Consider the following 24,355-nt stretch of genomic DNA (forward strand, 5'->3'; position numbering starts at 1 on the left):
TTGTGTCAGAAGTGAGGCAACTGGCAACTGGGAGAGAGGATACTTTTGGTTTTTGCTCTTATCTCTGTTACCCTTTCCCTAGGGAAGCTCACTTGTGCACACATCAATTTGATCTTTCTGGTACCTTTTTATTTTTTCCAACTTAGGCCTGTTTTTTTGTCGGAACCTGCGCTCGGCTGAGCTGATAAAGCCCCACTTCCAGAATCGCCCTCCAACATGATTAGCGACCTGAGCCTTTGATGAGGCTCCAGGCACATTCCCATTCAGCAGGGAATCAAAACAGCACGCGGAAGTGATGAGATTTATGGCTACATCGCTATGAGTTTTATTACTAAGCTACATAGACAGAAAATATATCATCCTCTCTCTGTGAGAGCAGAGAGCAACTGAAACAAACAAAGGGACGGGAAACCAGTAACGTCACATCCGTCTCCTGTCTTCCGTGAGACTTCCAACAGCATGGAATGTCTCTGGAATGTAAACAGAGTCTTGTGACTCTAAGCAGCTGCACAGTGGCAAACAGAAACTAACATTTTTAAGTTGCTTTCAACTTCTGTTGATGTTTTGATTGGTTTTAATTTGTAAGTTGCCCTCAAAGCTAATGTTGAAGGGCAGTATACACATTTATTTTTGGGATCTGAGGATGACAATGGCTCCTAATGGCCACTACTATATCTAGCCTCTGCAAGCCAATAGATATCCACTTGTGTTTTGATCAATGTGTCTTAAGACCCGATGCCACAGGATAGTCCAGTACATCAGCTTCTGTGTGCTAGAATGACACTTCTGACCATCTACAAAGTGATTTTCTCTGTTCCTGATGAGAGAGTACAGCCAGCCATGTGGTCTGAAGTGGGAACAGTACAGGGGTTTTCAGATCAAATTATGGGCCTTTCAGTTTAAGCCAGTTTTATTTTTCATGTCAAATACTGCCTAAAGATAAAGGACTACAACATGTCATGTACATTGCTATTTAGAATGATTGATTCAGAGGTTGCAAAACTATTATCAGATGGGAGCCTACATGTCATAATCAGCAAATTCTTAGTGCATTAAGTTGAATAGCAGGATTATTCGGCTTTGTAAAAGCAGAAAATATGTGCAATTTTTGATCGCCTTGAGAATAAACTATATATGACAGCAACAGCAAGGTAGCTTCACTATTACTTTGGGAGAAATGCGCACTCGACAGCTATATTTCTAGACGAGCCAATAATGTGCTATGGAAACTGGAAAAGTCACTTGGGGAGCGTTTTTAGGTATTGGATAATTTTAATAGTTTTAATTGCTCTTCATATCTATTTGCCTATGGTTTCCCTCTGTTTAAAGGTAAAGGGACCCCTGATCATTAGGTCCAGTCGTGACCGACTCTGGGGTTGCGGCGCTCATCTTGCTTTATTGGCCGAGGGAGCCGACATTCAGCTTCTGGGTCATGTGGCCAGCATGACTAACCCGCTTCTGGCGAACCAGAGCAGTGCACGGAAATGCCATTTACCTTCCCACCCGAGCGGTACCTATTTATCTACTTGCACTTTGACGTGCTTTCGAACTGCTAGGTTGGCAGGAGCAGGGACCGAGCAACGGGAGCTCACCCCGTTGCGGGGATTCGAACTGCCAACCTTCTGATCGGCAAGTCATCTATAAAGTGTACCCATTGGAAAACAATCAGAAGCACTATCTACTTACAAAGATGTTATTTTTATTCTTTCTATCGCCATTTTCAAAGCATTGATGAAGCTGCTAGCATGGGGTGGGGGTCTGGATGTGGCAGTGACCAAGGGATAGGGTAATAATTCTTGCCCTTGTGCTCTTTTTATTATCAAAATCCTGCCAAACTGCTAATAGCCTCATGGGTGGGTGGCAGGGAAAACATAGGCACAATATTGTCCCTTCGAACTGGAGGCTTCACAGCAGAGCCTGGGGTTGTGGCGGTATGTGGATTTCAATCTGGAAAAGAGAGAAAAGCTTGGACCTACATTTCCCAGCACTGCAGTTCTGGTCCAATTCCACCCCACTGACTACAGTACTATTGAGATTTGAAAAAGATGCTGAAATCATAGACCTTCCATATCATTGAGGTTTGCTTGACATTTGCAACTCTGTGTGCTATAGTCCTATATTGATTGACGGTGGCTCAGAACTAGTTGGCTAAAGGTAAAGGTAGGTGACCACTAGGTCCAGTCGTGACCGACTCTGGGGTTGCGGCGCTCATCTCACTTTACTGGCCGAGGGAGCTGGCTTACAGCTTCCGGGTCATGTGGCCAGCATGACTGAGCCGCTTCTGGCGAACCAGAGCAGCGCACGGAAACGCCATTTACCTTCCCGCCGGACCGGTACCTATTTATCTACTTGCACTTTGACGTGCTTTCGAACTGCTAGGTTGGCAGGAGCAGGGACCGAGCAACGGGAGCTCACCCCGTCGTGGGGATTTGAACTGCTGACCTTCTGATAGGCTCTGTGGTTTAACCCACAGCGCCACCCGCGTCCCTTGCCTAAAGGTAACTTTGCACTAAAGACTTACATGGGCTTGAACCCAGTGCTTTTTTTCTGGGGGTACGCAGGGGTACGCATACACCTAAACACTTTGTGAATCTACGTTGGGCTTCATTGAGGCACAGTATTTCAATGAGTAGGAAATTGAGAGTACCCCTACACATTTTTTAATAGAAAAAAAGCACTGCTTGAACCAGTTAAACAGTTTTTGTTCTGCCCCCAAAGAACCTAGTGAATTATAGTTTGCGGGAACCTTGATAAGTGTTTGTAAAGAGAACTTTCTCCTTTTTGCAGAACAGTATTTCCTACGGTCATTTAGCTGGAAAGGTATTGTAATTAAACTTGTTTAAAGCTGATTTTAAAGTGTAGTGCACCAAGAATACTTATCCCTAGATACATTGTAGAACTTGAAGTCACAGAGCTGTGATGTTGCTAAAGTACTGTATGTAAACGGAGAAATGGAGTTGCCTTTGATACTTCAAAATATAATATTGCACACCGAGTCACGGTACACAGTAAGAGGCAGAGTTGCTCAATTTTGACTTTCCTCTGTAAGTATAAGTGGTCTGCAGTTACAAATTATGTGCACATTCTCAGTAAGTAAGAATTCTGACATTGTGTCAACATGACTGTGGCAAAAGCACTTAGGGTCAGGATTAGATTTCCCAAGTGCCGCTGTCATGGCAGAATTTGAACTTGGACCCACTATTGATGCAACTTTGGGTGGACTGCTCAGAGTACTCAGTAGGAATCGCTTCATGGTTTCAGGTGTGATATAGTGAGATCCTTGTGCACTTCCCCAGGTACATATCACTTCCATTAACATTTCTAGGCAGCAATGAAATCAAGTCACATATTTTACAGACTTGTTTATAAAAGTGCATTCCCCCCCCCCCCCAGATCTTGGTCCAATCCAAATTAGTGCTTATTCCTCGTACTGCTGCTGCTGCTTCTTTCTTGCTTCAGGAGGCACACAACACATGCTCCACCCTGTAATAATGACACCATTTCAGGCCCTTCATTCCCTGATTTTCAGACTGCTTTTATAATAGTTTGATTTTATTTATTGCATTGTTTCTTCAACATGGATTTCCATGTGAATCAGCTGCATGCTATTATTTTGTTAGTGACTTCTCAATGTGCACCTGTGCTTAATCTGAAAGCTCTTTTCTCCAAGCCTTCACTTTCCGTGGACTGGGGGAGGGGGAGGGGGAGGAATAGTTGCAATCATGGAAAGATTGTGATTGTGGTGATCTCTACCTGTGTCCTTCTCAGGTGCTATTTCTGGGGGTGCAGCCTCCTCCCTGCCCTCATGCAAACAAACCAAGAGAGCAATCCCTGTCAATTGACTTGCATAATCGGAAAAGGAAAGTCTGAATCTCCAGAAATAGATAATGATGGTGGAAATCTCAGCAAGTATTCTGTCCTCCAGGTGATACTTGTTGGGGTGTGGTGAAATTCCCCCAAACAGACTCCCACATCTTCTGGGGATGCAGAATCTTCTTTCTGTCTATGCAGGTTAATTGAGAGCTCACTTTTAAAGCACATTCAATGCACATTTGAAGCAAATCCTGGGAACTGTAGCAGGCTTCCTCAGCCTTGACCCTCCAGATGGCCTACAACTCCCATGATCCCTAGCTAGCAGGAGCAGTGGTCAGGAATGATGGGAGCTGTAGTCTCAAAACAGCTGGAGGGCCGAGGTTGAGGAAACCTGAACTATAGTTTGTTAAGATCACTGAAAATTGTATGTCTCGAGGGAAAACTACAGTTCCCATTATTTCTTGTGGGGAGTCATATGTGTTGAATATGCTTTGAATGTACAGTGTGGATCTGCCCCAGCTTGCATTAGCTGTCTGTGTAGGTGCACATGCCTCTACCTAACGAGAAACCAAAACCAAACCACAGTGACCTTTCAAGCACTGCCCTCTTCGCAGGTAGTTTCAATTAGTTATAGGGATGTTTGCCACAAAGCAGTGTGAGAAACAACAAGGGTGCAATTCACATGATGTAAGACCTTCCCACATTTTATTAAAAAAGAGAGACAGTGTTGTATTTTATACACCATGCCCCACACGCCCGAGAGACAACTGCATGTGTGAAAAAGAGCACTCCAGTAATGTTTTGAAAAACAAAAGGGACACCAGCAAGGATTGCCCTTTACAGTTTCAGTAAACTGCACTAGGGCTGGAGCTAGACACATCAAAGAAGCGTTTCAGTTAAACGTGTTGTAAACTTTGCATGAAAAACCAGGTTGGCAAAAACAGAACTCCACGGCACCATCTGTGCTATAATGTACAGTGGTACCTCGGGTTAAGAACTTAATTCGTTCTGGAGGTCCGTTCTTAACCTGAAACTGTTCTTAACCTGAAGCACCACTTTAACTAATGGGGCCTCCTGCTACTGCTTGCACCACTGCTGCACAATTTCTGTTCTCATCCTGAAGCAAAGTTCTTAACCCGAGGTAATATTTCTGGGTTAGCAGAGTCTGTAACCTGAAGCGTATGTAACCTGAAGCATATGTAACCCGAGGTACCACTGTATATATAATGTTCATAAAGTGCTTTTTCTTTGCCAATGTTGCTGAGTCCTCGGTCTGGGGAGAAATAGTGATTCAATCAAACAATTGGCACTTTTTGAACTTGCCATCTTTTTCTATCCCCCTTCACTACAGCTAGCAAGGAAGAAGTGAGATAATTCCTTTGCCATTGGACTTGAATCCAGAAACTGAAAGCACAGAACACAGCTCTGAAAACACGTGAATATGTTGTCCCTACTCTGCATATTAAGGAACAGAGTATAAGGAAGCCAGTTCAAAAGGGTGAAATGCCTTCCTCACAAGCAGCTGTGAAAGGAGGAATTCAAAAGAAATAAACATGGGGAAAGTGTGGAATGCAGCTAGGACCCAAACAATGTAGAGCATTTGGAAAATAATGTTTGAACTGTGGGAAGCATAATTTCAAAAGGTGTAGCTAAACCAGAGAAAGAAAGAAAAATCAGGTCAGACTGTTAGATGAGACCATATTTTTCCGTGTATAATACGCCCCCTATTTTGGGGGACTCAAATTTAAGAAAATGGGGGGAGATGGCCCAGAGTTGTTGAGCTTTTTTGGGTGGCAAATGCAGAAAATCACTAACCCGAATGACATACACTGACAATTCTTTGCTTTGCCAAAGACAACATGCATCTGCCCGCTCACCAACAGCAGATGGCAACTGCACGCCCAATTCCCGAAGTGACAGCCAATCCACAGCAACCCTTGCCGCAGCAACCAATCACCCACCCAATTACTGCAGCAGCAGCCAATCCAAACCAGCACTTGATGCAGCCACCAATCACTCACAAAATCTCTGGATCTGGAGTCTCTCTGTGCAGGCGAATCCCATTTAAACGGGAACGGAACTCATCTGAAAAAGATTCTCCCAGTCTGTCAATAAGGCCAAAACAGAGATCAGCAGCCTGTTGTTCCTTATTGTACCCAAGAATATGACACCCATCTTGGGTCGCAACCTGTGAAAAATTAAATCTGGTGAAAACACATCTTTGCATTGCAGGGCCATACTGTCCAAGGGTAAGGGCCACTCGTAGCAGAATACCAGGACTTGTTTGTTGGATTAGGCTGCTCTACCAGGTGAAGACTCCATCCAGATTAATAATACAGTGCCTCCCATTATTCAGTGATGCAGGAAAGTGCCATTTGCTCTCCTACAAACTGAGCTAGACAGGATGGAGGACTTAGAAGTAATTAAGAAAACAGATGAACCAGCTGACTGGGTGAGTTCATTGGTACTTGGGGAGAAACATAATGGTCAGTTGTGCATATGCCTAGATCCAAGAGATCTCAACAAGGGAATTTGGAAAAAAAGAACACTTCAAATTACCAGCCAGAGAGGAGATAATGGCACAGTTTGAAAGTGCCTTTCTGCTGGTGCCTTGTTAGAAATAACAAAAAGGTAGGTGGGATATTGTCAGAAGTTCCTGCCTCTGGCTTGCCAGATTTAGGCTGTAGTCCTATATACCCAATTTCCTGGAAGGAAGCCCCATTTACTTTTGAGTAAATTTACTTTTGGGATTTACTTTTGAGTAGGATTGTGCTGTTAAACACCCAGTTTAACAGTCATTTGTGATTATTGAATAATGTCACATTTTTTTCTGGAGATGGGTGGTGGTGGCACTGCCGCCAATACATCTCCTTGCCATGGGCCCAAGGGAGCCTGGGTACACCTCTGCATTGAGTACTTCATTTTGACATTATAGATGTTTGCACCTATCGTTTGGTATTGCATCTGCTCCCAAAATCTATCATAAAACCATACATACGCTCTATGTGCACATCACTGAGCTGGATATCTCAATTACTTTATACTTTATAATGCCTTACTTTATAATTAAGGGAGAGCAATAATCAGTGGCTTTGCCAAATCCTGATTTCAGAAGATTCCTCAACATCTAATTGAGTGCTGCGGTCTTACAAAGTCCTTACCAGTCCTTCACTGATGCTGAAACGAGATATGCACAGATTGAGAAAGAGTTACTTGGTATATTATTTGCTTGTGAAAGATTTACTTAGTATATTTATGGCAACATAGTGGCTGTGGAAACTGATCATAAACCTCTCAGAACTTTATTCCACGAACCACTGAATGACTGTACATTACAGATCAAAATGAACGAAGCTCAAACTGCAGAAGTATCATCTGTTGGTGACTTAAACACAACAGGGAAATGTCTGTTCACTGCAGATGCGCTTTCAAGAGTTGTTTCCCCCACTACAGTAGTGGAAAAGATTTCAGAGACATATTTATGTGGATATGCTTGCTGTTTCCCTTCCTGTGGCAAATGAAAATGGCAAATGAGAAACTACAGCAGATCAAAGATGAATCTGATAAAGATCTATGCAAATCCTGAATGAAGTAATAATTAGAGGCTGGCATGAGACTAAGGGCATATGTGATGTAAGTTTCAGAGATTACTAGAATTTCAGACATGAACTCACAGCGACAGATGGCATCATCTTCAAAGGAAGCAAAGTGATGATACCTCCTAGCCCCTATAAAGATGTACTACATAAAATCTACAAGGATCATCTTGCCATTGAGAAAACGGGGGGAAATGCACGAAATGTGATATATTGGCCTAAAATTAACCAGGATATAATAGCTAAGGCAGAAGGTTGTTTCACCTGCTTAAAATACAAGTCACGTCAACAACCAGAGCCATTGAATCCAGTTCCTCAAAGGCCCTACCAAAAGAGAAAAGCTGACTTATTCACAAGGCATTCCAAGAACTACTTCATAGTTACAGATTATTATTCTCTCTTTCCAGAAATATGCACAATTCAATGTACCAGCAGTAGAGCAGTGATTGCCAGCCTGAAAGGGATATTCAACAGACATCGTATTCCGGATGAAGTGCTCAGTGATAATGTTCCACCGTTCTCATGTGCAGAATTCAGGCTGTTTGCCAAAGACTGGGATTTTCAACACACACCATCAAGCCCTAACTTCCCTCAGTTGAATGGGCTTATAGAAAGGTCTGTTCAGAAGGTCAAAAATTTGACGAAGAAAGCTTTCGACAGTGGAAGTGATTGGTACAATTCTCTGCTGATTTACAGGAACACCCCACTTGAGAATGGTTGATCTCCTGCACAACTTTGAATGGGAAGGGGTATCAGAGCTAAATTGCCTATATCTGAAGATTTACTACAGCCTAACACCACTGAAAGTCCCCAAAGAGTAAAAGAAATTCAAAAGATGAAACAAAAATATTATTTTGACCAGAAGGCCCCACACTTATAAAACTTAAGCCAGGATACAAGGTTTGCCTGAGAAATTATTCTACAGATACTTGGGACCAAAATGGGTACTTGAGACAGAATAGCTTTGCATGTGTAGAAATCTGTTTGAAACATGCGTGCCATTTATCACATGAAATGCACACTTCTATTTCCATCTGCAGCAGAAAGTCATAATTAGTGGAATCTACCCACAACATATTGGGACACAGGTTGCGCTGTGGTCTAAACCACAAAGCCTAGGGCTTGCCGATGAGAAGGTCGGTGGTTCAAATCCCCGCGACGGGGTGAGCTCCCGTTGCTCGGTCCCTGCTCCTGCCAACCTAGCAGTTCGAAAGCACATCAAAGTGCAAGTAGATAAATAGGTACCGCTCTGGCGGGAAGGTAAACGGCGTTTCCGTGCGCTGCTCTGGTTCGCCAGAAGTAGCTTAGTCATGCTGACCACATGACCAGGAAGCTGTACGCCGGCTCCCTCGGCCAATAAAGTGAGATGAGCGCCACAATCCCAGAGTCGTCCATGACTAGACCTAACGGTCAGGGGTCCCTTTTACCCGCAACATACACATTCATATATGGTTCTGTGCAGAAATATTTGACCTGCGTGAATCAACCCTTAGAACTGTATAACTTAAATATTAGTGCAAAAGCACCGGCACCCTCTGTCTGCAACAGGCGTGCAGCTGTCACAGAATGTCATATGATGGCGTTGGAAGGAAAAGAGTTCCAATCTGTTCTGATACAAATGGGAGTAAAATGTTGCATAAACTATAGGAAAGTAGCAGAAAATATATAGGTAAGGAAAGAAAGTGAACTGTCCTGAAATATTAGACAGATGTTGCATACCCACTTCATGCTCTGTGCTCTTCCGAGTGTGGCACAGAATGATTTCAGGAAAGTTCTGCAGTCAGAAACTGGGAGAGGTAGTTGCTGGCTAATGGTGACACTCAATGATTTCTGCTGTGTGTGTATGGCACAGAACATATATATAATTCATCACTGCTTCCTCTAGCGGCCAGCCAGCGGAGTTATTTCAGACAGTCCAGAGGTTACTGATTCCCCATGTGGAGCCCTCAAAGAGCTGCTCTGAACAACTGGCTGAGCTCAGAGATCTGCACTAGTTACCGATGTACTACAGTGGTACCTCAGGTTACATACGCTTCAGGTTACAGACTCCGCTAACCCAGAAATAGTACCTCGGGTTAAGAACTTTGCTTCAGGATGAGAACAGAAATCGTGCTCCAGTGGCGCAGCGGCAGCAGGAGGCCCCATTAGCTAAAGTGGTGCTTCAGGTTAAGAACGGACCTCCGGAACGAATTAAGTACTTAACCCGAGGTACCACTGTACTGGGCTAGGTTCAAGGTCATACTATTAGTATACAAAGCCATTAGTAACTTGGGACCAGTTTACCCACGAGATCACTATGCACCACATGTGCCCACTTGACTGCTTCAATCAGTGGAATTGACACTACTACAGGTGCCACATAATACCCGTTCCACATTTGTAAGATCTCAGTCATTTAGTGTGGTAGCACCTACACGTTGGGAGCCCCTGCCTATTGGTATCAACCATGCACCTTCACTGTCTTCTTTTCGACGCCTGCTAAAAACCATTCTTGTTTAGGCAAGCCTACCCAGATGCTTAGAAATGCTGGTGTGAATTTTAATCTGTTTAGTATTCAAACTGTATGTTTTAATGCATTGTATTCTACCCCCACCCCCAATTTTATGGTTTTGTCTTTCTGTAAACCACTCTGAGATCTTTTACAATCAAGCAGTGTATAAATTTTATGAAATAAATAAATGAAATTGAAATGTACACATTTATTTATTTATTTATTTATTTATTTGCAATATTGAGATTGTGATATACCCAAATTACTATAAATTATTGTTTCCAGTAATTTGCTAGTTACTTATTCACTAATCACAGCACATGTTTTCCCAATGACAATAAAAAAGTGGTAGTGCTGGGCAAGCAAAGAAGTTAAAGAATATTGGAAAAAGATACATACTGTAATGAGATGGGGGGGGGGGGAGTTCAAAACAACCCTCCGAAAAAACCCAGAAGCATTTCTATTAGGAATTGTTCAGACAGAGTCTTTCTTAACTTTTGGAGCTAGCTCTCTGAGGTGAAGCTGACCAAAGATCAAAACTGGTGAAGCAACTTTGTTTTCTAAAATGTCTCCTGTTAGCTTCTGCCTCTCTGTCAGCTCTAACCCCAAATTACCAGTCAGGAGACATCAAGTGGTATTTTACCCCTCCAGGCACACCAACATCTGTGAATGGTTAACCATGATCCCTGATAACTATTAACATCCATTTAGGAAACCCAAGACAGTTATAACTATAGTAACCTTTTCCCTAGATAACATTTTGTTCCAACCATTCTTATTAAACCTCCATTTGTCTCCCTCCTTCCCTAGGGCTGACCAGCAGAAGATGCGGAAAGGTTATTGGTTTTTTTAAGGCTATTTGTCTTTTAAACTGGCGGGATTTCTTTGCCATTTTACCTGTATAAGAAGCCTGTAGCCGATAGCACTTTACAGCTGTCCATAGCTGAAGGATTAGACAGATCCTTGCCAAACCATGGACTGTTGGGTTACATTGACATTGGCAAAGATGTGTAAGCCAGTGTCAGGATCAGGTATTACTGGGAACATGTTACGGCCCACACCCCTGCAAGGGGCCGACACTGTCAACCTCCAGGCAGCCTTTCTCAACCTGTGGGTCCCCAGATGTTGTTGGACTACAACTCCCATCACCCTCAGCTGGCAAGGCCAGAGCTTAGGGATGATGGGAGTTGTAGTCCAACAACATCTGGGGACCCACAGGTTGAGAACTGCTGCTCCAGAGCCTTCTTGCCTAGCTGCTGCCTGCATTCACCTGCCCTCCCTAACAGTGCAAATCACTGGGAGGTCAGGAGATAGAGCAAGATATTACACTTGCCTGCTTTCCCTCTGGGGGCTTGTGTGGTTTGGGTCCAGAGGAAGGGAGTATGTGAAAGGTCAGTGGAAGCAAACAAGAGGTGGACCCAATAAGGGAGGGGGCCAGCTAAAGGCATCTTCCCCAAGGGCATTGCCCAAACCCACCAAGATCAATAAGGAAGTATTGTCTTCTCACTGTGATGTGACCAAAAGGTAGCTGTTAAGCCCTTTCAAACATTTCCGAACCATTATAGCCCACATGTCAGCCAGTTACTTCCCATTGTTTCACAACAGTAATATTCCAATGGAGCTATTGCAGATTGGATTTCCCTTTTAGTTTTGAAGTTAATTGTTGAGAACATTAAGACTTAGAATATCATTTGCTATGTTTTCATGAAATTAGGGCTTTAAGCGCTAAGGTGAGCATCTTGTTTTTATTTATTTATTCCATAAAAATTTATACACTGCTTGATTGTAAAACAATAAAACCTCAAAGTAGGTTACAAAAAAGATAAGCAGTTAAATCAATGAAATTTACAATACTTTGAAACATACAAACAGTTAGAATACTAAAACAGATTACAATTCACACCAGCATTTCTAAGCATCTGGGTAAAGGTAAAGGTAAAGGGACCCCTGACCATTAGGTCCAGTCACGGACGACTCTGGGGTTATGGCGCTCATCTCACTTTATTGGCCGAGGGAGCCGGCATACAGCTTCCTGGTCATGTGGCCAGCATGACTAAACCGCTTCTGGCGAACCAGAGCAGCACATGGAAACGCCGTTTACCTTCCCGCCAGAGCAGTACCTATTTATCTACTTGTACTTTGACGTGCTTTTGAACTGCTAGGTTGGCAGGAGCAGGGACCAAGGAACGGGAGCTCACCCCGTCACGGGGATTTGAACCGCCAACCTTCTGATCGGCAAGTCCTAGGTTCTGTGGTTTAACCTACAGCGCCATCCGAGTCCCTAAGAATCTGGGTAGGCTTGCCTAAACAACAAAGTTTTTAGCAGGTGCCAAAAAGAATACACTGAAGGCACCTGATTGATATCATTAGGCAGGGAGTTCCAAAGGTGCTACCACACTAAAGGACTGAATTATTACAAATGTGGAACTGGCATTATGTGGCACCTGTAGTAGTGACAATTCTATGGATTGAAGGCAAGTAGGCACATACGGTGTAAGGTGATCTCATAGGTAAACTGGCCCCAAGTTATTAACTAATATTACACATACAGAGAGAGAGCAAGATCTTGGACCTAGCCCAGTAGCAGATCAGCAACCAGTGCAGAACTTTGAGCACTGGTTATATGCTGACAAGGCCTCACTCCTGTCAGCAACTGTGCAGCAGCATTCTGCATTAACTGCAGCCTTTGCACAAGGAAAATCCCCACATAAATCAAATCGCAGTAATCCAGTCCTGGAGTAAACAACACATGAACTACTGCAACAAGGCTTTCTGGTACCTGGAATGGCGGTAGCTATCAAAGCAATTGCAGTTGGTAAAAGCCCCTGAGGCTACCTGAGCCTTCCATGTCAGAGCTGGATCCAGCCCCCTAGGCTTTGTGGTTTAGACCACAGTGTCACCCACGTCCCATTAAAGGTAGAATTAGAACCAATGAAATACAGTGCCCTCAATTCCCCTTCCCCATGAGCATAACATAATCAGTGGTATCAAAGCCAACAAGAGATCAAGAAGCAGGGGGCAAACTTGCACTCCCTCTGCCTCACTCTTTGTGGAGGTCATCCACCAGGGAGACCGACCCTGGTTCAGTTCTGTGGCCAGGTGTGAACCCAGATTGGAATGGATCTATAATCTGTGTCCTCCAAGAATGCTTTCAGCTGCCCTACCATGGCCCTTTCTACCACTTTCCCCCTCAAAAGGGGGCATTTGCAACTGGTTGGTAGCTGTTCCAATCAAAAGGGTCCAGAGCTGGTTTCTTTCAGAGCGGTCCTACCAGTGCCTCTTTCAGTGCAGCAGGAACCACCCAGTCTCCCAGTGAAGTGTTAACCCAACTCTGGACTCAACCAGTCAGCCCTCCTCTGCTAGGTCTGATAAGCCAGGAAGGATGGGGTCAAGGGGGCATGTCACCATCACCTTGTCCACATCAGCTGATTGCATAAGGTGAAACTGACCCCACAAAATATCCTTAGTAGCAGCACTGGGTACTTAGTTGGAGTTGCAACAAGTTCAGGATTACTCTGAAATCAAGCAAACCTAACCTCAAAGTGTGTAGCCTGTTGGTCACATCTGGTCTTTGAGGGCTCCAGAGGTCCCTCCTCCACACTGGAAGTCAGTAACCTCTAGACCATCTGCATACCCTCCAACATTTCTCCAATGAAAATAGGGACATCCTGCTAGCAGGCTACTACAGGATGCAATGCAAACTGAGCCCTTTTTGCGGCCTAGACTGCCAAATAGTAGGCATGATTTTATGTTCTTACAAGTGTTCAGTCTGCTTCAGAGTGATACTTGTGCCAGTTGCACTCCAGTCTTTGTCTGATCTAGGAGCTGCTCAGGCTCCAAAACTTTGGAGAAGGATGGTAAGGTGTGACCGTGTCAACTGCCTGTTTTATCTCACCATTCCATAGCAAGAACTTGGCTTTTGACAGGATCACCAGTTTCTCCACTGGGGAAAAAAAAAAAACCCTCAAAGAGCTACAGTTCCCAGAGTTCCCTGTGAAGAGGAATTAACTGTTAAAAAACTCTGGAAACAAGTTTCATGAGGGGAATTGAAGTCTCCTAACAACTCTCAGCACCATTAACAAAGTACAGTTCCCAATATACTTTGCAGGAAGCCGTGACAGTTCAAAGTGGTATCATAGTACTGTAAATGTACAGGGTGAATGTGGTCTTAGTTTTGCTTGGGTAGCAAGTCTTAGCTGCTATGATGAGCCGCTGCTCTGTAATTCATAAATAAATAGAACTGTAGAAGTTCCTCCAATTCCTGCTGCTTCCTGGTATTAAGGTATACCTGCTACAGTGTTTCCTCATAGAGTATGTTCTCTTTCCAAACCCACAGGATGCTAAAAAACCAAACTCATTTCTTTATTTCTTTTTTATATACTCATTTCTTTTGTGAAATCCCCTGAGCCTGCAGGCTGAGGTGAAGAACAGGCCAAGACAGACAAGCTGACAAGAGCAAAATCATCATTATTTTATGATCAACAATAATTGAACGCCTTGAGGGGATCTTTGTAGTCTGCAAAGATTGCTTTGACTTTGGACTGCCTGCCAAGATAACCAAAATAAACAGGAGCTCTTAGCACAGTGTTTACCAGTCAAGTTTTCACCTTTTGCACATATTCTGTTCCAAGGATCTAACATTCACCAGACTGGAAAAAGAAAAGTCAACACATCCCATCTCATTGAAGTGCCCGTGGGGAAATTTACAAAAGCATTTTTGTATATCTAGCAGAAGCCCAGTTAGAAGTCTCTAGGAGATGACAGCAGCTAAAATCTGGATGAGATAAATCTCACTGAACTTAAAGTGCAATCCTATTTATGTTTACTCGGAAGCCAGTCCCAATGTATTCAACAGGGATTATGTGCATAAAAGCATTTATACTCTGTACAGGGCCACAGCCAGAGTGGTTCATAACAGACAAATATATTGGATCATAAATTATTTTAAACTGCAGGAGGGGCATTGATTTATATGTTTTAAAAATATAGCTGCAGTACAAAGATTAAGAAGGCTAATAGCAGAGAGTATTTGGAAGCCAAAGAAAGGGATGTGTCTTGCATTAGGTCAAGGAACCTGCTGCAGGCAAGGAAAATGGAAGGACTTCCGGGTTAGCACCATCGGCAATGGCGGAATTCCTCTGATCCAGAGGAACCCGCTCCGCGAAAATTGGGTCTTGCCGCTGCGGCGAAGGCAGAGACCCTTTAAAAATCCCAGGCGGAGGAAGCCTGGGAACGTGGGATTCAGCTGACACCAGGAGCGCCCCCCCTACACGCAAGGAAACCCCTTTTTGGGGGACCTGAAGCGACGTGGGGTGAGCGGCGCGGTGTTTTGTATCGACCGCTATTTTTACGGAGTGAAGCCGCACAGCCGTTGCCGGAGAGCGCTGACTTTTTCCTGGGGACAATTGGACTCTAAACAAGTACCCATGAGTAGAACGGAAAATTGGGTTAAGAAACACTTTAATTTGGCACTCAGCGGGAAGGTTCTAAACAGGAAGTCCGCCTTCTGCTTTTGTAAATAGTCTGAAGCAAAAATCGTGCAAGCCAAAGTCTGGAAAGTTGTACTTAAAGGTTTTTAATTCCTCCTGTTTTGATCATCTAAACCCCTCTTGGAAGCAGGAGTAAAGAGGGGAAATTTGACTGTTTAAGCCTGCACGAAAGAGAGTAAAGAAAGATAAATTTCCGACAGGAAAATTGGTTTCCAGGTGGAGAAATCGAAATTAGAAACAGAACTGTTAGAACCCAATACTAAGAATTTATCAAGAATGTACAACTTGCTGTTGAAGTGGAATACATTAGATGAGACAGTGAAGTCTGCTATGGTTAAATGGGCACAGGACATAGGTCATGACATTATGTTTGCTGACTGGGAGCAGTTATGGACCACAGGTATTAAATTTACGGCATGTAATGCCTTACGAGAAAACATTATGAAAATGATTTACAGGTGGTACATGACCCCAGTCAAGCTTGCGAAGATTTATCATCTGCCCAATAACAAATGTTGGAAATGCAAAGAGACTGAAGGTACCTTTTTCCACCTTTGGTGGACCTGCCCAAAGATTAAGGCCTTCTGGGAAATGATTTATAATGAAATTAAGAAAGTGCTTAAGTGCACCTTTAACAAGAAACCAGAGGCATTTCTCTTGGGTATGGTCGGCCAGCTGGTGCCGAAGAAGGATAAGAATTTCTTTTTGTACGCTACTACGGCAGCAAGGATTCTTTTAGCAAAGTATTGGAAGACACAAGAGTTACCCACGCTGGAGGAATGGCAGGCGAAAGTGATTGACTTTATGGGACTGGCAGAAATGACCGGCAGAATCCGCGACCAAGAGAAAGAGACTGTGGAAGAAGATTGGAAGAAATTTAAGATGTATCTTAAGAATTATTATAAAATTGAGGAGTGCTAAAATGCTGAGGGAAAAGAAGACGTAGAATTGCAGCGGAAAATTATGTTTAATTTTAAGGTGGAATTGAAAAAGAGAATGAATTTGCATTTAATTGGTTAAGGGTTGCTGAATAATGGTTTAAAATTAAGGATGCAAAAAGGGAAAGGTATGGGGAAGTCCGGGAAAAGAGGGTTATGGAAATAAGGTTAAGAAAATATGAGTTTTTTGTGTTTGTTTTTATGTTGTTTTTGTTTATGTTAAAAAATTGGAAATTAATAAAAATCTTTTTTAAAAAAGAAAGAAAGATAAATTTCCACCGTCTCAAACCTGGGAACGGGGTGTCAGAGACGGAGATTTTTGGTGAAGTTCATTGACTGTGAATGGAACATCTTTTGACAGTTAGTTGAAGAAGAGAAACAAATTGATTCCAATGTTGCCTTTTGCATTTAAAAGAAACAAAAAATCCGAAAAATGAAAGTAATTTTTCTTTGTTGGATCTGCTTTTAAAAGATGGATACAAATAGAAATTGCCTCCTCTAGAGGGAGCTTGTTAAATTGTTGCTGGAGTCGTTCTGGGGATTTTACAGCTGTGGAGATTAGGATCGTGGGACCAGACTGTGACCTTGAACAAAAATGTGTTTGGAAGAAGTTTTGGTGCTTGCTTTTTGCAAGACAAGCACTTTGTTGGAGCAGATGCATGAGAAGATGGATTTGATGACTGTTGCAGTCAGAAACTTTGGACAAACAGTGAATGTGTATACAGAAACCATCCAGGAGCCAACTCAGGAATCTGTTTTGATAGAGCAAGTGCAAACGCAGAAGATAATGGAGGAGGCTGCTGTTGAACCTCAAGTAACACAAATGAAGAGGCCCGAGGCCCTACAGGAGCATAAGCTATTGTTGCTGAAGGCTGAATTTGAAGTGGGCCAGGGGGGGTCTGGAGTTCTGGGGCCCCTTAAGTTTGGAAGGACTTTGAAACATGCTTTTAAATATTTTCTGGACTACACTGTTGACTGTGGGGAATGGGACTGTGGGGAATGGGCCGATCTGCTGAGGAGAGATGGAGATATTTTTGAGTTGGAACATCCCCGAGACCTACTCCACAATGAGAAAGGAAAGAAATTAAGAAAGAGATCTACAAAAGACAAGGTAAAGTGCAAGTACAAACAAGAAGAAGAACTGCAGAAGGGACATGGAAAACACTTAAGAGCCTCGGATATAAGATTACTAGGTTGATGGACTAGATGAAATGGACAGCAAGGACTGACATAACCCGAGACCAGGAAGAAGAGACGCTGGAGGAAGATTGGAAGAAAACTTTTAAAAAATTATTTTGGGAATTAGTGTAAAATTAAAGAGTATTAGGAAAAATGTTGGAATGAAAATATTTGGCTTTAGCAGAAATGTTATAAGGAATTATGTATAAATAAATATTAAGTTTTAAGTCTTAAGGTATTTTTGGGAAGATAAGGTTAAAATAAACTAAGGTAAACTGAATGACAGAATATAGTGAAAGATGGAAAGGATTTGCTGAGTTAATTAATAGGTTAGACTGTTAAGACAAACTATTTAAAAAAAAATTGAGAAGGATGGAAAGAATTTGCTGAAATAAATAACTAAACTAGAATACAAAAAGGGAGGTGTGAGGAAGTCGATGAAACAAGTTAATGAAAGATAAAGATATGGAATATTGTGTTTTTATTGTTATTGTTGTATTGATTTTTATGTTTTTTTCTCTTTTCTCCCTCTTTTAAGTACAGTGGTGCCTCGCAAGACGAAATTAATCCGTTCCGCGAGTCTCTTCGTCTAGCGGTTTCTTCGTCTTGCGAAGCAAGCCCATTGACGGCTTAGCGGATTAGCGCTATTAGCGGCTTAGCGGCTTTTAGCGGTTTTTAGCGGCTTATCGGCTTATCGGATCAGCTGATAAGTGGCTTAGCGGCTTAGAAAAAGGGGGGGAGGAAAAAAAAACCCGCAGGAACTCGCAAGACATTTTCGTCTTGCAAAGCAAGCCCATAGGGAAATTCGTTTTGCGAAGCGCCTCCAAAACGGAAAACCCTTTCGTCTAGCAGGTTTTCCGTCTTGCGAGGCGTTCGTCTTGCGGGGCACCACTGTATTGTTATATATGCTTTGAAAAATTTTTTTGTTGCTTTCTTCTTTTTTCTTTCTCTGTAATTTTTGAAACTTCTAATAAATATCATTTTAAAAAAAGGAAAATGTAAGGAAAAAAGAAAAGATTTTTTTCCTAATTATTTCTAGATTTAATCTACGGATAGGATACAAGGAGGCACTTTGCATGCCTTTCAGGACATCTGAGGTCCCACTCTTTGAGCATATAGCCTCCATTTTCCCTCAGAAAGTTACTTCCAAAACTTAAGAAATCCACAGCAGGGCAAATGGGAAATCAAGCCAATCTCTGCCATTGCTGTTTGTTGTGATTCAGCTTTAAAGAGCGGTGTTTTTTGCAAGAAAAGCTCTGGGGCAAATTTAAAAAAGAGTGCTTGAAGACGGAGCTTTAAAACGCAGAGTTGTGCCTAGAAAGAGCAGGCAAAAGTTAAGTGTGGATAAGTCCTTAGCTTCGGATATAAAAACATCAGTATCAACACTCCCTCTACAGCTAGTAATGAAAACAACAGTACGATGACCTTAACAAAGAGTACTAAATAACCAGGTTGTGCTATCAGTAATTAGAGAAGTAACTAGAGCCAGTCTTTTAAACTTGATTCTCAAGTTCCAAGAAAGGTGATTATGTCACACTTACTATGGGTCCCAGAAATCTTTCGATCGTGTTTACCAATCAGGGTTTCTTTTCTTCCTGGTCATAACCTAGTTCCCATAGATTGGGAAGAGACTGCACACCTTGATTGCAGATGTGTTGTTTTCTAAAGGCAAGCAGAGAAAGTATTATCAATACCCACACTCACACATTGAGAAATATCAGCAGGAAACATTTCACAGCAGCCGGCAGGTATTCAAACCACACACATTCCTTTTAGGACTATTATACCCTGCTTCCAAAGACCAAAACAAACAAACAAACAGATGGAGCATTTGGGAGCATCACAGCATCGGATTTAGGTGCGGGCAGTGCTTTTTCCCCCTCTAAAAAAATGTTTAGGGGTACTCTCATTTTCCCACTCATATTGAAATACTGCCCCTCAATGAGGCCAAACATAGATTCACAAAATGTTTAGGGGTATATGTACCCATGTGTTCCCCCCCCCCAGAAAAAAAGCACTGGGTGTGGGCACAAAATAACAACAATTTATATTTTTGTAATAAATGTAAAGTTTCAGTGAGCCTATTGAGAAAACCCATAAAAATGCAACTATGCCAAAAGGAATTATTGTGAAAATGAGAAATATTGGGAGGGGGTGCGCCAGATTTTGTCCATAGCTTAGCTCCTGGCAGTACAGCAGCAGCTGGACCAGGGGAGAAGCCGGACAGCCACAATTTTCTCCCTGTGCACCAACACATAGTATTGTATCATTATATCATAGTGTATCATTAAACCATAGTTAAGCTTATGGTTTAGAGTACCCATCCTAAAATTATGGTGACAGTTCTTCAAAACAAACATAGCCTGAGTTTACATTCCATCTGAACATGGTTTGAAAATAGCTTTCTGTTAATACTACGCAGAATAACAAATGGTCCTGCTGTGTCGCAGAAATTCCTAATCTTGCATGTTGGGTAAGGTGGGGCAGAAGCATTTATTGACCAGAAGCAATGCTCTGTCTATCCACCTAAAAATATGGCCCAAGCATTTCATCTAGTGACAGTTCAGTATTGCTAATTATCCCTTTGCTGACAGGAATTCAGATAAACTGGAAGGCAAATTAAAACAGGCACACTGTCAGGATGAGTCACCTCTTTTGGAAAGAGAAATTAGTTTTGTCTTGTCACAAGCTATCAGGAACACCTAGGAAGTCATTTCCCCAGCCGACTGCTTAGGATAACACCTTCAGTAATTTGAAAAGCAGTGGTTTTTTTTGCAACACAGGCTTCCAGATGGAGGTGTTTTCAACTGTCAAGCATGCTGATTCAGCATGTACTGATAACCACTAGTGTGGACTATAAACTGGAGACTAGTACAAGGGCTGTGGTGTGGACTCATCTTCCTATGCTAGTTGGTACCTCCTCAAGATGTTCTTTTCATTTCTTGTTTAGTGCTACAGGCTGCAGTGAAGAGCGTTTTCCGGTCTGAGGCAAATGCCTATTTGTTCTCTCTCACACACCCCATTCGTTGTTCAGAAGCTGAGTGGGCGGGCAGATGAATCTTACGGGTGACAGTGTGAATAGTTGTGTGCAGTGCTTTTTTCCTGGGGGTATTCATGGGTACACAGTACACTGTGGGCACCAGGGAAGACCTCTGTGGGTACCTACAGGCATCATGTTGGCAACACCGGTTCTGAAACATACAAAGGCCTATGTGGTTCATGAATGAGGTATTTTAGCTATGGGGAAGCTCATTCCCTTTTACTCCACCCTTCATCCTAAAGTCACAGGGCAGGTCACTTTTAAAGGTATTTTTACCTTAAAAACAGCTTAAAATACACCCACTAAAGAGGAATGGGTAGTCAAATTGTGCGAGTACTTGGAGCTCACAAAGCTGACAGATGCAATAAGAGATAAACCTAAAAAAATTGGTGAAAGAAGAATGGGGATGTTTAAATAATTATTTAGGGGACAAGGGCTCAGCAAGAAAGATCTGGCTATGTTTAGAATGATACCGCATAGAGAAATGTTCCCTGATACCAAGATGTGGGATTCCTTTGGAATGCAGATAGAGATAATTGATAAGAATAATGATCTGTTGTGAGCTTGACGGAAGTGTACAATAGATGAGCTTTCCTGCTTTGGCTCATCTTCCTTTTTCTTTTTCTTTTTTTCTATTTTTCTTTTTTCTTTTCTTTTATCTTTCCCATAGTTGCTTATGTTCTGTGTCATGTACTTCGATATTTTTTGTAGTTTTTTTAGTCCCCCCCCCCATTACTATTAAGAAATTTTCCTTTGTAATTTTGGTTGTCTATATTTATATGTACCTGTTTAAAGCAAAATAAAAGTTTTAAAAAACAGCTTAAAACAAATTACAATCACAAACATGGAGAGGGTACTAAAACGATAATCTCAAGGGTCAAAGGCCAGGGTAAAGAGGGTAAATGACTTTGCAAACAACTGCATGGTAAAATCAAGTTGATTTCCTCCTTAATTAACTCCAAGAGTTAATGGGTAAGTCATAACATTTCAATGTTACGTAGAACTGCACTTGATTCTTCACCACAGCAGTGGAAAAAGAGCTATGATTTCTCACCTGATGTGCTCTGTTTGAATGGTTGTTTGCTTTAGGTTGGGTAAAGTGTTACTGTACTTTTGTAAAAGTCTAGTTGAGTAAATTACTAGACCCATTAGGGCAGGAATTTACCTTTCTTACACAGGCTTGCAGTGGAGAGTTGCCAGTTACTGAGAACAAAAGCAGCTGCCACCACCCCAGTTAAAAACCATTTATATGCATACTATTCACTTCACATTCTTTTATGCATTTATTTCAAGCCTTGGAGTGAAATAGCTCAGTTTCACAAAGGTCACTGAATTAGTCTAAAAGTCTCCAAACACTTACTGAGAGTAGTTCCCATAATTTATGACTGAAGTGAACATGCAATAAGTTTATTTTGGGGTAGATTTCTAGTTCATCTTCAAGTTTCTTCACAATTGTTGGGAAAAATAAATGAAATAGTTCACATTCCACTGTGTTCATTTTTTGATGCTCCCTTAGCCTTCGTAACTGTATTTTATACTTCAGCACAGCTGCTTGTAACATTCTGAATGCTGAAAAAACATTGCCAAAGATCATTCGGCTGAACTTGAACTGAATGTGATCCAAACTAGTCCGCTTCATAAAGGGTTGACTATGAACTGTAATTAGTTCCTTCTGGGATACACTGAACTTGAAGTAGAACCAGTTCCTCTTAAAAGTGAACATTTGAAGCTCTGATTTATTTTCTGTGCTGAGTTGCTTTAAAGGTAAAGGTAAAGGTACCCCTGCCCGTACGGGCCAGTCTTGACAGACTCTGGGGTTGTGCGCCCATCTCACTTAAGAGGCCAGGGGCCAGCGCTGTCCGGAGACACTTCCGGGTCACGTGGCCAGCGTGACATCGCTGCTCTGGCGAGCCAGAGCCGCACACGGAAATGCCGTTTACCTTCCCGCTGGTAAGCGGTCCCTATTTATCTACTTGCACCTGGAGGTGCTTTCGAACTGCTAGGTTGGCAGGCGCTGGGACCGAGCAGCGGGAGCGCACCCCGCCGCAGGGATTTGAACCGCCGACCTTTCGATCGGCAAGTCCTAGGCGCTGAGGCTTTAACCCACAGCGCCACCTGCGTCCCTTTATATTTATATAGTTGCTTTATATTGTATTAAACTGCTGCTGCTGCTACTACTACTACTAGTAGTAGTAGTACAACTACTAAAACTACTAGTAATTATTTTATTACCTGCCCTTCACAGGAGAGGTTACAGGGCAGGCTCATCTATGAGGCAAGGTGAGGTGAGCGCCTCAGGTGGCAGGATCCACAGGGACAGGATATCTGGCTTTTAAGGAATGCATTGGCCACTGCTGGAGTGTGCTCCTTGGAGGCCAGATATGCCTGCTTCTCAGCATCCCCCCTCAATACTGCCCCCTCTGCAGCTTCTCTGTGAATAGGAGGCACTGCTGGTCTCCTTCCACCCCTAGGAAGCAAATGGCGGGGGCTGCCCTGGGCTCTGCACCCATCTGGCATGATTCAGAGCAGCCCCCCCCCCCCGCAACAACTCTTGATTCCCACGTCAACCATTGGGTAAGGTTGATTTGATTACCCTCCTTGTTACCAATATAGATCTTTATTCCCCACTTGTTCCTGATGTGGTTCTTCATTCACCCCTTCTTCCCGCCGTCTTCTGGTTCGCCTCAGGTACCAAAATGTCTTAGGGGCCCCACTCTCGTAGGTTACAGCATCAAAATCCAATATATATATATTTTAAAAGTTTAGAACAACTTACATAATTAAATTGGGTCTCAAAAACATATCCCACTTTTCCACTGGAGTCCTCCAAGCAGCTAACCATGTGGATAAGACACACCAAGATCCACAAGCTCACAAAACAACGCCCACCATCCCACCAAGGGAGGAGACAGCACCAGAGGTTTCTGTTGGGATACTGCCAGGGAGACAGAGGCCATCATAACCCCCACGCCGTCTCCGGACGATCCATCGATCTCTCGTAGAAACGCAGTATCAATCAATTAGCGACACGAGCCTCAGAAATATAGCTTGCCACATTCCAGGGCTCGTGCACACTCTATCAGCAGAGTTCTCACAGCAAAAGGTGCACTCAGGAGAGCATATTTACAACTTTATTCAACGTTGGTCAGAGCAAAGAAAAAACATGACTGCCTGCTTCGATGTTCAGGCACAGAGAGAGAACAAAATCAATAGACAAAACATAAACTTCCTGTGAACAGGAAATACACAGGCTGTGACACAACAACCTGCTCCCTTCTTAAGGTGGAACGGAAATATCCTAACAGTTTCTTCCCACAGGGCACTTGCTCCAAGTTGGCTCTGTGAGGTCAGGAAGAGGGCAGTTTACTCCTACCCTGGGCAGAGCAACTAGATTAGGCCCCTAATATTATCTTTTTGTACTGATACATATATACAAAACATGCACAGATGTGCACAAAAAATATAAAATAAAAAACAAAGAACAAAAATAATAATATAAAGAACAAAAAAATAAAATAAATGTTAAGATAAAAGGAATAAAAGAAAATACAAATAAATCAAATCAAATAAAAGTAATAAATGAAATCAAAAGAAGAAAACAAACAAACAAAAAAACCAATTCACTAATCTTCCACCTAATCTCCACCAACTGCCACTAACTCCTCTCTCCTCCACTCGCCTCACTACTAACCCACAATGGCCACCTGCAAGTCAGTGGCTTTTAAAGGAGAAGCAAGAGGTGTCACAAAGGAGGGCGGGTCCTTGTCACCGTGGCAACCCCCCCACCAGCACCTGGCCCCTCCTGAGTG

At 42.7% G+C, this 24,355-nt stretch overlaps 1 long non-coding RNA gene across 3 annotated transcripts in view; it reads right to left on the minus strand.

Moving 5' to 3' along the window:
- The window catches only part of LOC307223719, a 33,509-nt gene extending 10,043 nt beyond the window's left edge, over positions 1–23,466 (minus strand). The window contains exons 1-3 of one of the 3 annotated variants that reach the window (XR_013842215.1): positions 23,323–23,466; positions 19,048–19,168; positions 6,786–6,990 (exon numbers count right to left, since the gene is read on the minus strand). This is a non-coding gene — a long non-coding RNA (uncharacterized lncRNA). The other 2 variants (XR_013842216.1, XR_013842214.1) reach the window with 2 other exon arrangements.
- Between the last annotated feature and the right edge of the window lie 889 nt (positions 23,467–24,355).

This window comes from Podarcis cretensis (genome assembly GCF_951804945.1).
Source record: "Podarcis cretensis genome assembly, chromosome: 9".
Classification (NCBI taxonomy): Eukaryota; Metazoa; Chordata; class Lepidosauria; order Squamata; family Lacertidae; genus Podarcis; species Podarcis cretensis.